General features: G+C 41.0%; 1 long non-coding RNA gene across 1 annotated transcript in view; it reads right to left on the reverse strand.

Annotated features, from left to right (window-relative positions):
• The window catches only part of LOC121957084 (uncharacterized), a 147,985-nt gene that overhangs the window by 54,052 nt on the left and 81,626 nt on the right, over positions 1 to 12,307 (reverse strand). The window contains exons 2-4 of the long non-coding RNA XR_006106734.2: positions 9,579 to 9,816; positions 9,031 to 9,143; positions 7,030 to 8,527 (exon numbers count right to left, since the gene is read on the reverse strand). This is a non-coding gene — a long non-coding RNA (uncharacterized LOC121957084). The remainder of the gene's footprint in view (positions 1 to 7,029; positions 8,528 to 9,030; positions 9,144 to 9,578; positions 9,817 to 12,307) is intronic.

A 12,307-nucleotide genomic window follows, 5' to 3' on the forward strand; every position in this document is an offset into this window, starting at 1 on the left:
TATTTATTCGAAATTTGACTTGGTGATGATTTGGTGCATAACATTTAAACAGTGCAATATAGACATGATATACAATTTCTTTAAAAATAATTATTACTTTTTTATATAAATATAATTAAAAAAATAACTGAAAAATAATAAAATAAAAATCTTAAATAAGTATTATCCAAATTACTGTCCAGGGGATGTAAAAGTTCACAGTGTTGTACATTTAATATAAATATGGAATGTTTATTTTCTATATTACTTTGTATAATGACATTAGGGCATAAGTGACAATGTTTACAGCTTTTTAATGCACTTATTATTGTGTTTATTGTTTTTGTCAACTAAAACAGCCTGCTTGGGAAAAAAAAAATCCTCATGTCCTGACTAAGGTTGCCAGTTAGCACCACAGAGCTTCAGTGGCCAGAAGAGGAAATACAGCCCAGAAAACTACTGTTCTGTTATCGCTCTAATCCACAGGGGTGCAGCAGAGTCTAACAAATGCACAGCCCAAAACTCAACCGCAGACTGCACTACAACACAGCCCCTGTCTCTAAATGACATTTCTTCTACAAAGTAAAGATTTCATAAGATAAGATGTCATAAAACCCATCGGCTAGTCATAACATTTTAATCCCATCAAAGGTGACACAAATCCAATGAGCCACAGCCCACAGAGGAGCATGAATGTCCTTTTTTCGCCCCGCCCGTTAAATGAGTGATGCCCTGTGATGACAGCCTGACGTCTGGACTGCCTCCAGTTGATGTAGCTGTCATTACAGCACTTTGGCTCTGTATGCTTATCTGCGCCTCTGGTCAGGGACACTGACAGCCACTTCCACAGCATGTCTGTCAGAGGCCTACTGTGAAAACTTGGCCAAACACAGGCCTACTGGAAGAGCATCTGCCTCCCAGTCACCCAGCTTACAGCTTTATGTGACATGATTATCCGTGTGCTCCTCTTAAATGTCAGGACACTTAATCCAACTTAATTGCACTTTTTTTGTGGAGAGGAGTGTTAACGCCACCTCATTCAATCTCCTTTAACACAAAGCAAAGAAAAACAGACACGCACTAAAGGCTGTCAGCGTGCGTCACACGGATCTCCCACACAAGCGCAGGATTTAACGCACACATACACAGTCATCTGAGGAGCCTGGTGGTCCGCCGTGTCCCGGGGAGGTCACACAGGAAATTTCACGCTCCTCTTCACACTGAAAATGTCTCCTTTATCCTCCCCAACTGAGGACGAAAGAAAAGGGAGGAGGAGGAGTGAAAGAGTGGATCGAATGAAAAAAAAAAAAGCCCTCAATGAGGATGGCTTACTTGTATAGGTGTGACTCGTTGAAACGCAGTGGCGTTGCTGTGGCGACCCACACCCCGGCAAAGTAAAGGCCGAATATGGTCACAGGTTTGGTGGAATGTGACATTTGTAAGAGAGGAACACAAAGGAAGGAATTTTCCCTCCAAAACCAGAGCGTGAAAAGAACAAGTGAGGTCGCTTTGAGAGGAAACAGGAGGAGGAATGTTTGCTATTTAAAGATTGCAAAATCACTGACTTTCTTTTTCGCACCAGGGCAGGTCGAGGGGACACCTAAAGATCCACCACCATACACCTGGAGCCTCCATTGGAACACACATGCAAAAAAACATCTGTGGTGCTAATTGACAACCTTAATGAGGACATAAGGGAAACTGTAAACAATGTCACGTATGCCCTTATTTCACCACCCAAACACGCATTCCAAGTTTATATTAAAGGTGAACTTTTACATCCCCTGGAAAAAAAAAAAAAAATATATTTTCTTATGATTTTTTTTTCTTCTTGTGTTTTTTATTATTTAAACTAAAATGTTGTCATAATAATTTAAAAAAAATCATCAAAAATAAACTATATTATGTCTATATATTTCTGCACTGTGTTTAAATATTATGAAAAACAAAATTAATTCACTTTCACCACATTGTGCGTGTGCAGTAAACCCTGTGCTACAATTTCAGCCTGTTCTTAGCATCTCTTATTAACTACTCCTGTGCAGATCCACAGTAGTGAGGTGGGTGGTGCGCGCAGCCTTCCTGTGGCTGAGAGCAGTTTGAATGGTGTGCTGTCTGTCTGTTGCCGGGCCGACAGAGATGCCCCTGTGCTGCACTGTGCGTCTGTTTGCTCTGTGTGTGTCGAGGGGCGTGTTGGCGGGGAAAAGAGCCTGTCCTCCGCCCATCTTCCTTTCACCTTTCTGCACTCTCCATCTCCCCAATGCCCTCATTCTTCTGTATCCCTGTTCAGTTCAGTGCTTACACAGGAGGTCAGGGACAGAAGGGGTAGAAGGACTTAAGTAAAAGCGTGGTGGGCCATACCAGAGGGAGTTCAGCTAAAAAAAAGCTCTAAACACCAGGTGCACAGGGAGCTTTATCAAAGCTTTAAGTGTCGCACCCAGAGGCATCACTTCTGAAGAATCCCCCACTCATGTTCACCACTTCCTCTAGGGCACCCTGCCACACTCTAACTCAAGCTGTCTGTCTCTCTCAGCCCTCCACTTCCTGATAACTCCCAAAGCAGGATAACACACACATACACATACTGAACACACACACGCCACCCTCGACGTGAATTGCGGTTTCCCTGTAGGAAATCAGCAATCTGCTGCCATTACTCAACCAGCATTTACTCCTCCTCTCTCCTCCCCTCTCCCATCTATGTCTTCAAACAAAGCATCTCTCCCCTCATGAGCATCATTAGAGAGGAGACAATTGTTGGCGGGCCAGTTGGAGGAAAGCACCACACAGACTGTGGCAACAGGCCAGAGGAAAACACAAAATAGCTAATTAGTCTGAAGCAGTGGGTCTGGTGTCATAGCATCACACTGGTCTATAGCTTTGTGTAGCGTGCTACACAATTGTGTATTACTGAAGGCACTTGCTCTATGATGGAAGGATTGGACACCTCTTTTTTGCATTTTGAAGTAAAAGGTCTTAAAGTGAATACATGCTGTGCATTTATGTATAAAATTTCAAATTCTGAGAAGCTGGCTGCTCAATAGGATTTAATACTTTTTAAGACCTTTTAAATGCCACATGTAATGAAATTTAAGACTAATTTACATTAGCAGCTGAAGGAAAGAAATCATGAACTGACATTAATTACTCAAGTAACGGGAGAATTTTGCCTAATATTTATTGTGACATAAAACGTGACTTTTTGGTGATGTTAATGCAGTTTTTACAATGCAATGTCAGAAAAACAATTCTTAAAAGTCATACTTCCTATATCTTAGCATTTTAAGACTTTTCAAAGACTAATTTAAGACATTTTAATAACAATTGAGGTTGTCATTTTGGATCAATGTATTCAATACCTTTAAAGTCTTAAAGGATCTGCAGTAACCCTGAATATTGATTTTGTGCCATATCAGTAATAAATTTGCCTCCATTTCTTGCACATGTTCCTTGAGAATCTATCCCAAATCTTGCAGCTAAGAGAACATCACAAATGTAGGGAAAATCGCCAAGGCGCTGAGGAAAAAAACACACAAAAAAAAACACTTTACACAGTGCTTCCAGCTTTTCAAAACCTCTCTCCTTCTCCCTCTCTCTCACACACACATAAACACATAGGCACAAACACATACACCTCGAAACAAAGGTGCCATTTTACTCAGGAAGGGTCAGCAGTTCTCTCCATCAGACAGGGGCTTGTTCTTGGTCAGAGGCTGCTGCCCAATCTCAGGCCACCCTCCCCTGGCTCCACCGGCCCCCTCTGGCCCCCTCTGGCCCCCACCACCCCGGAGACAAGCTCCCCATTGTTCGTGCACTACTAATAAATGACAGTTCTCCTGTTCAGACAAACTTTAGAGCCCATTCTAAACACACACACACACACACACACACAAGCTGAGTGTAAATGGTGCTCTATATGAAAAGGACACACAACAGCTTGATATTTCTCATGGAGCTCATTAAAAGGTTATCTGACACTAATGATGGAAGGATATTTTCCTGCGATTTGAGCTGCGTGCCCCGCAGACCTGATGAGGTAACGCTGAGGGCACATTTTGCTGTAAAAACAAGGCGTCAATAATACGTAATAAATGTTTCTTTCGCTTTCCATTTCTCTCAAGTGGGCAAAAACGGTCATGACATCGGTTCACCGTTAGGTCAAACTGCTCAGTCTGCGTTGTCACCTGTGTGCAGTGTCTCACACACACACACACACACACACACACACACACACACACACACACACACACACACACACACACACACACACACACATGCCAGATACTGGGCTCTACCAAGGCCAAGGACCTGAGGTGAGCCTGGAGTTTAGACATGATAAATCACCACTCAACTTAAGCTCATAAACACATCATTAACACGCTCGACCACAGCAACTCGATCTGTTTACCTTAACCACTGTGCTGGGGACTATCGCTCTCTGGCAGGCCTGTATTAGCACGCCTGGGGGCCTGATGCACATGTCTATCACTGAGGCCAGCCAGGTCCAGCTCTGGGCCACAACTTGGTGGTGCTGCTTCACCGTGTCTCAACGCCATATGAGGTAATTTTCCAATATTTTGGACTCTCAAAGTAGGTTTTTAACTTCAAGGAGCCAATATAAGTTCCTTTTTCCCCCTTCAAAGGGGTTTTTAGGGGAGTTTTTCCCTATATGCTGTGAGGGTCCAAAGACAGAGGGATATGTTATGTTGTTAACCCACTTATGATTTTTGACATTTTTGAAAATCAAATTCAAATTGAACTGAATTACTATTTGTACAGCCCTTTGGGACTGGTTTTGTGATTGGGCTACAATGACCTTTGACTTGACTGAGCACTGTGGGTTGCCTTTAAGTATGCAGTGTGCTCTATAAATAAATTTGCCTTGTCTATAGAATTCCTGCATAGTGTGAAAAGTCTGTGTTACCTGATTTGTCCAGGTGTATTACCTGATTTGTCCAGGTGTATTATTAAAGTCATGGAAACTTGTGTAAATCAGTTTAAAACTTGTGGAAAAAATGCCCAAACTGAAGGTGTGAGGAGCTCTGGTATTATTATTATTGTATATCATTGTGTTTTAATTTCTTACAGATGACAATGTAGCCAATTCTGAGCGGCACGTGATGAGAAAGTTCCTAGGAAATGTTGAGCGGCATAAATACGGGGTTGTTAAGTGAGTCTGACCCTGGTGTGTATATGGCTCTCTACTGCGGTTCACCACAAGCATATCATATGACAGCTCAGCCAGCACACTCAGCCCTGTGAGAAAGCAAATTCTTGCTTTGCTATCCTCAGTTCTCCACCAAGACATAAACAAAAGTATCCAAAAAGAAGTGCTTGCGTTGAAATATTCTGTCTGCTTTGATGTGTGCGTGAGAGAAGCGGGTGTGTGAGAGCACATGGGTGTATCTGCTTCCACAGCAGCACAGGGGTGATGCTAGCTGTGTGCAGGACAGATGCTGGGGCAAGCCGGGGTCACGTCAAAAGATATGCTCCCGCTCCGCTGTTCAAACCACAAAAGGAGGAGGAGGAAGAAGAAGAGGCAGAAGTTGTGAGAAGAGGAGTAAAAAAAAAAAAGCCCCAGTGTTTAGTCAAGGCCTGCTCACTGACACAAAGTCTGTCTTTGTCTGCCTCCCAGGGTGCCAGATAAAGGAATTCTTGTGTGTCGGGGGCTCTGACCGAGTTTATTTGACACTTCAGCTCCTTTTGTGAAGCAAGTGTCCCACCGTCAATGCTGGCCATGAGAGTCACTTGGCATTAGACAGAGGGTCCCTCTTCAGTGGAGAAAGGGGGTCTTGTTTGGAGAAGATTTTTAATGGAGGGGGTGTGGGTGTGTGTGTGTGTGTGTGTGTGTGTGTGTGTGTGTGTGTGTGTGTGTGTGTGTGTGTGCGTGTGTGCGTGGGGTCGGGGGGGGCTCGGTCTGTGCACTGCGCTGTATACAGACATATAGTGGGGCTCTGTCCCCTGCCCCGACAATAGCTGGAATTCTTCATTGCTAAGGAAGTATTGAGGAGTGAGAGTTGAAGGGGTGGAGGAAGAGGAAGAGGAAGAGGAAGGTGGAAGCTCCATTAGATAACTTGCATGGACACACTATAGATGCCATTATGTTGCATGCACAACAGGTACAACTGAACGCATCACATGCACCTGCAAGTCGCACTCAAACTTAAGAATCTGCACATCATCCAAATCATTCTGTGTATTCGCCAAAGCTTAAGGCTGGTCTCTTCTACATGCCATGTGCCACTCCTGACAGCCGCTTCACATGTGGGCACAGCTCTGGAGACAGATTTACTCTCACCTGAATGGACTCACTGTTGGAGAAGTGGGTGGACTGCATGGTCACTGTACCCACACTGTTAGTTTGCTTTGCTGCACCTGGTCTTTCACAAGTTATGACAGGTCCTGGCTCTGTGAATGGTCTGCGGACACCTGGCACTGCAGGTGTAAGGCCACATCGGGATATAAAGGTCTCGATTTGAAAATTCAGTGAGTCTGACATTTAACTAAATCATTCAACTGAGTCACTTTTGAGGGTGAAAGATGTTCGCGCAATGAACCCAGAGAATAACGGAGCAGTGTGAGAGCATTTCTGAACAGGTGAACTTGAACATGTGGAACAGATCAGGGCGTTTTCTATCAAACACGCCCCCCTCCATAGACTCAGATCAGACCCTAGCTTGCTAAGAGTTGTCCTGAGGAGCCCCATGTGAGAGGAGTTTGATTGTCAGGTGTAATTTGGTATTGAAGATGTAGGCCAAATGGGTGTGTAGGAAGATAATGACAGAACCTTTGGTCAAAACAGCCATTGTCGGACTTTTTTTTTTTTTTTCCATATTTTGTTTGTGAAATAATAGCCAGTAATACTGAGTTATTCCTAACTGGGACCCCTTTGGAAAACCACATAATGCACTAACTAAGCTGCAGGTCTCAAACTAAAATAATAAAATAAATAAATAGTGGCATCGTGAATGTCTGACACACATTAAGTCAAATTATAACATTTCACTTCCTAAAAGATATCAGTAGTAGGTAAAAAAAATATTTTCTCACCTGCTGGATGAGATGTCATTATCCAAACTGCTTGACGTCTGCTGAGCATCGATTTCAAAATATAATCCAGGATATTCCATTCCTTGTGCCAAAATCCACAGCGACAAATATCGATTTCCAAAATCATGGTACTGCCCATCTATGACACTGGCCACACGCGCTAAGTATCCCAAGAGACTCGTCTGTCCTGCAAACGACTTGTCCAGCAACAGGACTTGGGCAGCAGGAGAAATGGACACCACTCATCCCGTGTGAGAAGCAGTATTTCCTCATATCCAACAGGACGAGTCACTGCTAAAGAGTTAAATCCATCGGCTGTCGCCATCATAAAGCTTTGCCAATAATAATCATAATAATAAAATAATAATAATAATAATAACTCCTCCACGTGTGTCAGTATTGTAACGACAGCGCTTAATCCTTTATATGCGTCCAAAGTATCCTTGCGTAAAGCGATCGCCGCTTTGGTTTTCAATCGAATCCATCAGTGTTGATTATTTCCAATAAGCGATAAAAGCAGCGGGTTCTTCCTTGAGGTCCAGCGCTGTGATGGTGTCTCTGCTGGAGCTCCAAGCAGCGTCTCTGTAGCCGATACGGTGCGCTCCTGTGGAGAGCTTGAGCCGCAATGAGCCATAGTTGGAGCAGAGCAGCGCAGCACATGCTGCTCCCAGGCAACGTAGGCGCGCAAGGCATGATGGTAGGTTGAGTTTATATCGTGGCTACTGCCAAATATTTGCGAACACGAGTTTAATGCGAGATCAAAAATTTTGAAAATGGCGAAAGAGAAAATATATACACTGAATGTTAGCATATATGGGGTGATATTGATACAATTTAATATGCTGGCTGTTATAGAAAGCAGTGTGATTAATTTTGCTTACACTGGAGGGCAAAATGTGTCTGCTTATTACACTTTAAAAAAAAAAAAAAAAAAACTACATTAACATAGATTAAATCAACCCTGTTCACACGGGCCGATTGTGAGATGTGAGATGTGAGATGGGCCCCAACACCTCTCCAACATGGGAGCTTTCCCATGGTTTTTGCATAGTTTCATTTTTGTTTGTTTGTTTCTTGTTTTTTTGTTTTGTGGTTTTGTGTCTTTTATGACTCTTAGGATTAGGGTGTCTTTTAATGTTGTTTTAGTCATTACTAGTCATCTTTGTGGTTCTATGTCATTTTGTAGTTGTTTGAGTCTCTTTGAGGTTGTTTTGTGTCTTTTTAAGATCATTTTGTGCATTTTTGGACATTTCCTGTCACTTTGTACACATTTTGTGAAATCTTGTTATTGTTTTGTCTGTTTCTGAGGTTATTTTGTGTCTCTTTGCAGTTCCATTGCATCTCTTTTGCTCTTTTTGTATCTATTTGTGGTCATTCCGAGTCTCTTCCCGGTCCTTACCTTTAAAAAGACATTTTGCAGGTGAAGGCCAGGGGGGCCACTGACACTTTGGGTCCCTGGGCTTGTGCCCTGTAGGCCCATACAGTAGTCCATCCATGCCTGTTAATAAAAAAGTGCTACTGGAATTATCAATCATTTGAGCATTTGAGGTTGTTTTTGTTGTTGCCATTTTTTGTTTGTTTCTTTGTTTTGTTTTTTGAATCTTAATCATTTGAGTTTTGATGATTTTATTTATTGTTATTATTAAATCCATCTTTTAGCCAGACTCACAGTCCATTAAAAAACATACAACACAAATAAGGTAAAATATATACACCAAAAGAAAAAAAAATAGCATGATTATTATTATTATTATTATTATTATTATTATTATTATTATTATTATTATTTGCATCTGGCAAATCACTTATTATGTCATGAAAATAGGCTGTTATAATCTTGCTGCTATCACTCATCAGCTGTCAGTTTGATCGCAGGTTTGCGTGTGAGCTCTGTGTGAGCAGTGTGAGTGAGTAATAATGATCTTCTGTCGCTGTGCAGAGATACAGGGATGTCGGTGCCTTGAATCACCTTCCCATGAATGAATCTCTTGTCTTTCTTACCTCACTTTCATGTCCTAACCACCTCCAGGCTTGCTTGTATTTCTGGGATGATAGCTTCCCTTAAAGCTCAAAACAAGAAGTGGATTCCTCGGACCGGAGTGCAGCCTCGAACACTAAAATTAGAACAGAAATGAACTTGAATTTAATTTTCAGTCATTAAATGTAACAGAACAAAAAAAAAAAACCTCAAGGTGATTTTTGACATCATTTATGGGTTTGTCATGTGTTAGACTGTGTAGAGGGAAATGAAAAAGATTACATATGTCATTTTAAATTCCGCTGGAACATTATGTATGACTGTAAATTATGGTATTAACTTTGATGATGATGATGGCTAAAAGTTATCAAAAAGAACACATTATGAATATATGTGGGCACACTTTGACTTAAACAGATGATCCTCATCTAAGAAATCGACCTTCTTTTTTCGCCATAAAATGTACAACAAACTACATTGTATCATCCTATAGCTTACATGTATGCAGGAATATAGATCTTTTGAATTTCTGCCAAAAATGACCAAATAAATAAAGTTAAAGTGGCTTTACCCTCCACTCCACCACTGCTGCTGATCTCCAATCACAGGCCACAGTGTGTGTTACACTCTCAGCAGGTGAGGCTCCACTCCACCTTTTCCTTTAATCCCCATTTGGCCGCGCTCCAGTGCAATCCTGGAGTACCTGAATTGCACGCGATTCTGTCAATTGCAGGTACTTGATGGCTTTCTTGTGTGCCGGGGTTGAAAAGTTGCTGGAGGTTTGCGCACACAGCATTGCGTGACTAGAGCTGGGGATGAAAACACAAAGACATTGTTTTCAGTGATCAAACCCCCTTTATAGTAACTCAACAGCATTCCTGTCTCGCATTCCTAAGCCACCGCTGCTGTGTGAAGGTTTTTTTTTCCTTTTGAGAAAAAAGAAAGAAAGGAAAGGAAGGTTACACATTTTTATCTGGTTCACTGTGTTGACCTCGCTTCTTGCACAAAAGCTGTTCTGCACCCTTGGCTCATTAATCATTAATCAAGGCTGAATTAAAGCATTAGCGGAGGCAATTATCTTGCAGAGGTAATTAAGAGGGAATGATCTCTTATCTAGAATGATGTGATGAATGTAAACAACAGCGGTGGTGGTTCCTCATACTTTCATGCACAGCAATCACAACCAGTGACAAATAAAAAATGCATTACTTCTCAATGTGTGTATGTCTGTCTGCTGCCTTGTACGTGAGTGTGCAAGTGCATCCTCCCCCTCAATGTCTCTACTCACGCCAGTATGTGTCTCTAGGTATGTGCTAATGTGCACACAAATGTTTTCCAGATTGGTGTGACATGGATAATCATATCCAGAGAGCACAAAACTATTCTGAACGCTGCTCACAGATGGGAGGAAAAGGAGGAATGCATCAGAGAATCCAGGGGAAACAAGGCCGAGCAAGTGGAGGGAACATATTTTCAAGCAGTTCTAAACAAATTGTTTTTTGTTTTAGATCTTAATTTCAAAGTTGACGTATAAAATGGGAGAATAACAACAAAATATAAGTAAGAAAAATACCAGAATACACATTAGAATATATACAGTAAAGAACGTAAGTATTTCATAATCAAAAAGAAGTGGGAATACTTATCAAATTCTAGCCTCCCTTTTTTTATTTTATCAAAAAAAAAACTTAATTTCAAACATAAATAGTCCCAATAGCTGCCCCAGTATCCACCAAATGCATCTCGATCAAATCAAGTATTAAATATTCTAGACAAACAAGAACAGATCAATCTGAATAACACACACACACACACACACAGCAAAAACTGTTCTGCCAGCTCACATAGCTTCAATATGTTGCCTATAAAAAAAACAATACAGCTGTTCCATAAACTAACCCATTTGACTGTAATACAATGATATTTAGCATTAATCCTCACTAATTGTTTCTTGAACAAACAAACACACATATCAAGAAGCACAACTGTAATACGTATGATGCAGGAATAAAAAAAAAAATGCATGTGTGGAAGAGGCCATACAAGCGGCACAGTGATCACCTGGTGCTGGTGAAACAAATCTAATATTTACTGGAAGCAATGACCTCTACGACTTCTGCTTTCAACATACAAAACATAGAGAGGAGGACAATGGAGTCAGTCATATCTCCAGTGTGTGCTCTGAGAGTGATTAAGACTAGAGGACATTCATTACTGGCCCGGCTCAGACAGAGAGGGGCTTCAGAGCAGAGCTCTTGTGTTGGACTGTTTGGATGTCCTATCCCCTTGTATCTCTTTGACTACCTCCAACACAAGGCTCTATTCAACCAGACTGGGAACAAATGTTTCCTTATGTGGCTCTGAGTGCACGAGCTCCAGCGACAGGATCGAGAGCAAGAGCGTTTGAGACCGAAAGACAGAGAAGGTTACAATAATACCGTCACTACCTCCTCAGCCCATCTTTTAGTATGATGTGCATTAATAAGAGGGGGTGGAATGATGTGGAAACCAAAGGGTAGATGAGAAATGAAGAGTATTTCCAGTGGTGGAAGAAGTATTCGGATCCTTTACTTAAGTACTAAGGCCCACCCTGTGAAAATACTCTGTTACAAGTAAAAGTCCTTTATTGAAAATGGTACTTAAGTAAAGTAAGAATACTTAATGAAATGTACTTCAGGTATTTAAAGTAAAAGTACCCAATAAAGAAAACTCTTAAAGCAAAAAAAAAAAAAGAAAAAAAGAAAAAACATCCCAAAAACTTCTAAATGGTAAAAAAAAGAAAATATTAAAAAAGAAGAAAAAACATTTAAAAAATCAAAATTATAAAAGAAAATCAAAACAACTCAGAGCAAAACTCAAAATTATAAAAATCAAAAATAGTTGAGATTTAATTTTCTGTGAATTGACTGATTGATTAATCAACTAATCATCACAGCATTGCTTGTATAAAATGTTTGCTAAGCTAGTTCAGTTTATAACAAAAAATTAGATTTAAGTGCTATGTTTACGCTTATTCGGTAAAGTAACCAAAGCTGTCAGATGAATGTAGTGAAATGAAAACATATTTACCCTTTAAAATGTAGTAGAATAGAAATATTAAGTAGCATGAAAAGAAATAGAAAAAACTAAAGTACCTCAAAATTATACATAAGTACAGTATTTGAGTAAATGTACTTTGGTATATTCCACCACTGAGTATTTCCAAATAACAGCACGCCCTTTCACTGGAATGGCCTGCGGTACAGGCTCACTCACCTGCCACACTTGCCTTCCCCCCTCCTTAATTTTCCCACTCCCCCA

The sequence above is a fragment of the Plectropomus leopardus genome, chromosome 18 (assembly GCF_026936395.1).
Source record: "Plectropomus leopardus strain MGB_pleo_1.0 chromosome 18, ASM2693639v1, whole genome shotgun sequence".
NCBI lineage: Eukaryota > Metazoa > Chordata > Actinopteri > Perciformes > Serranidae > Plectropomus > Plectropomus leopardus.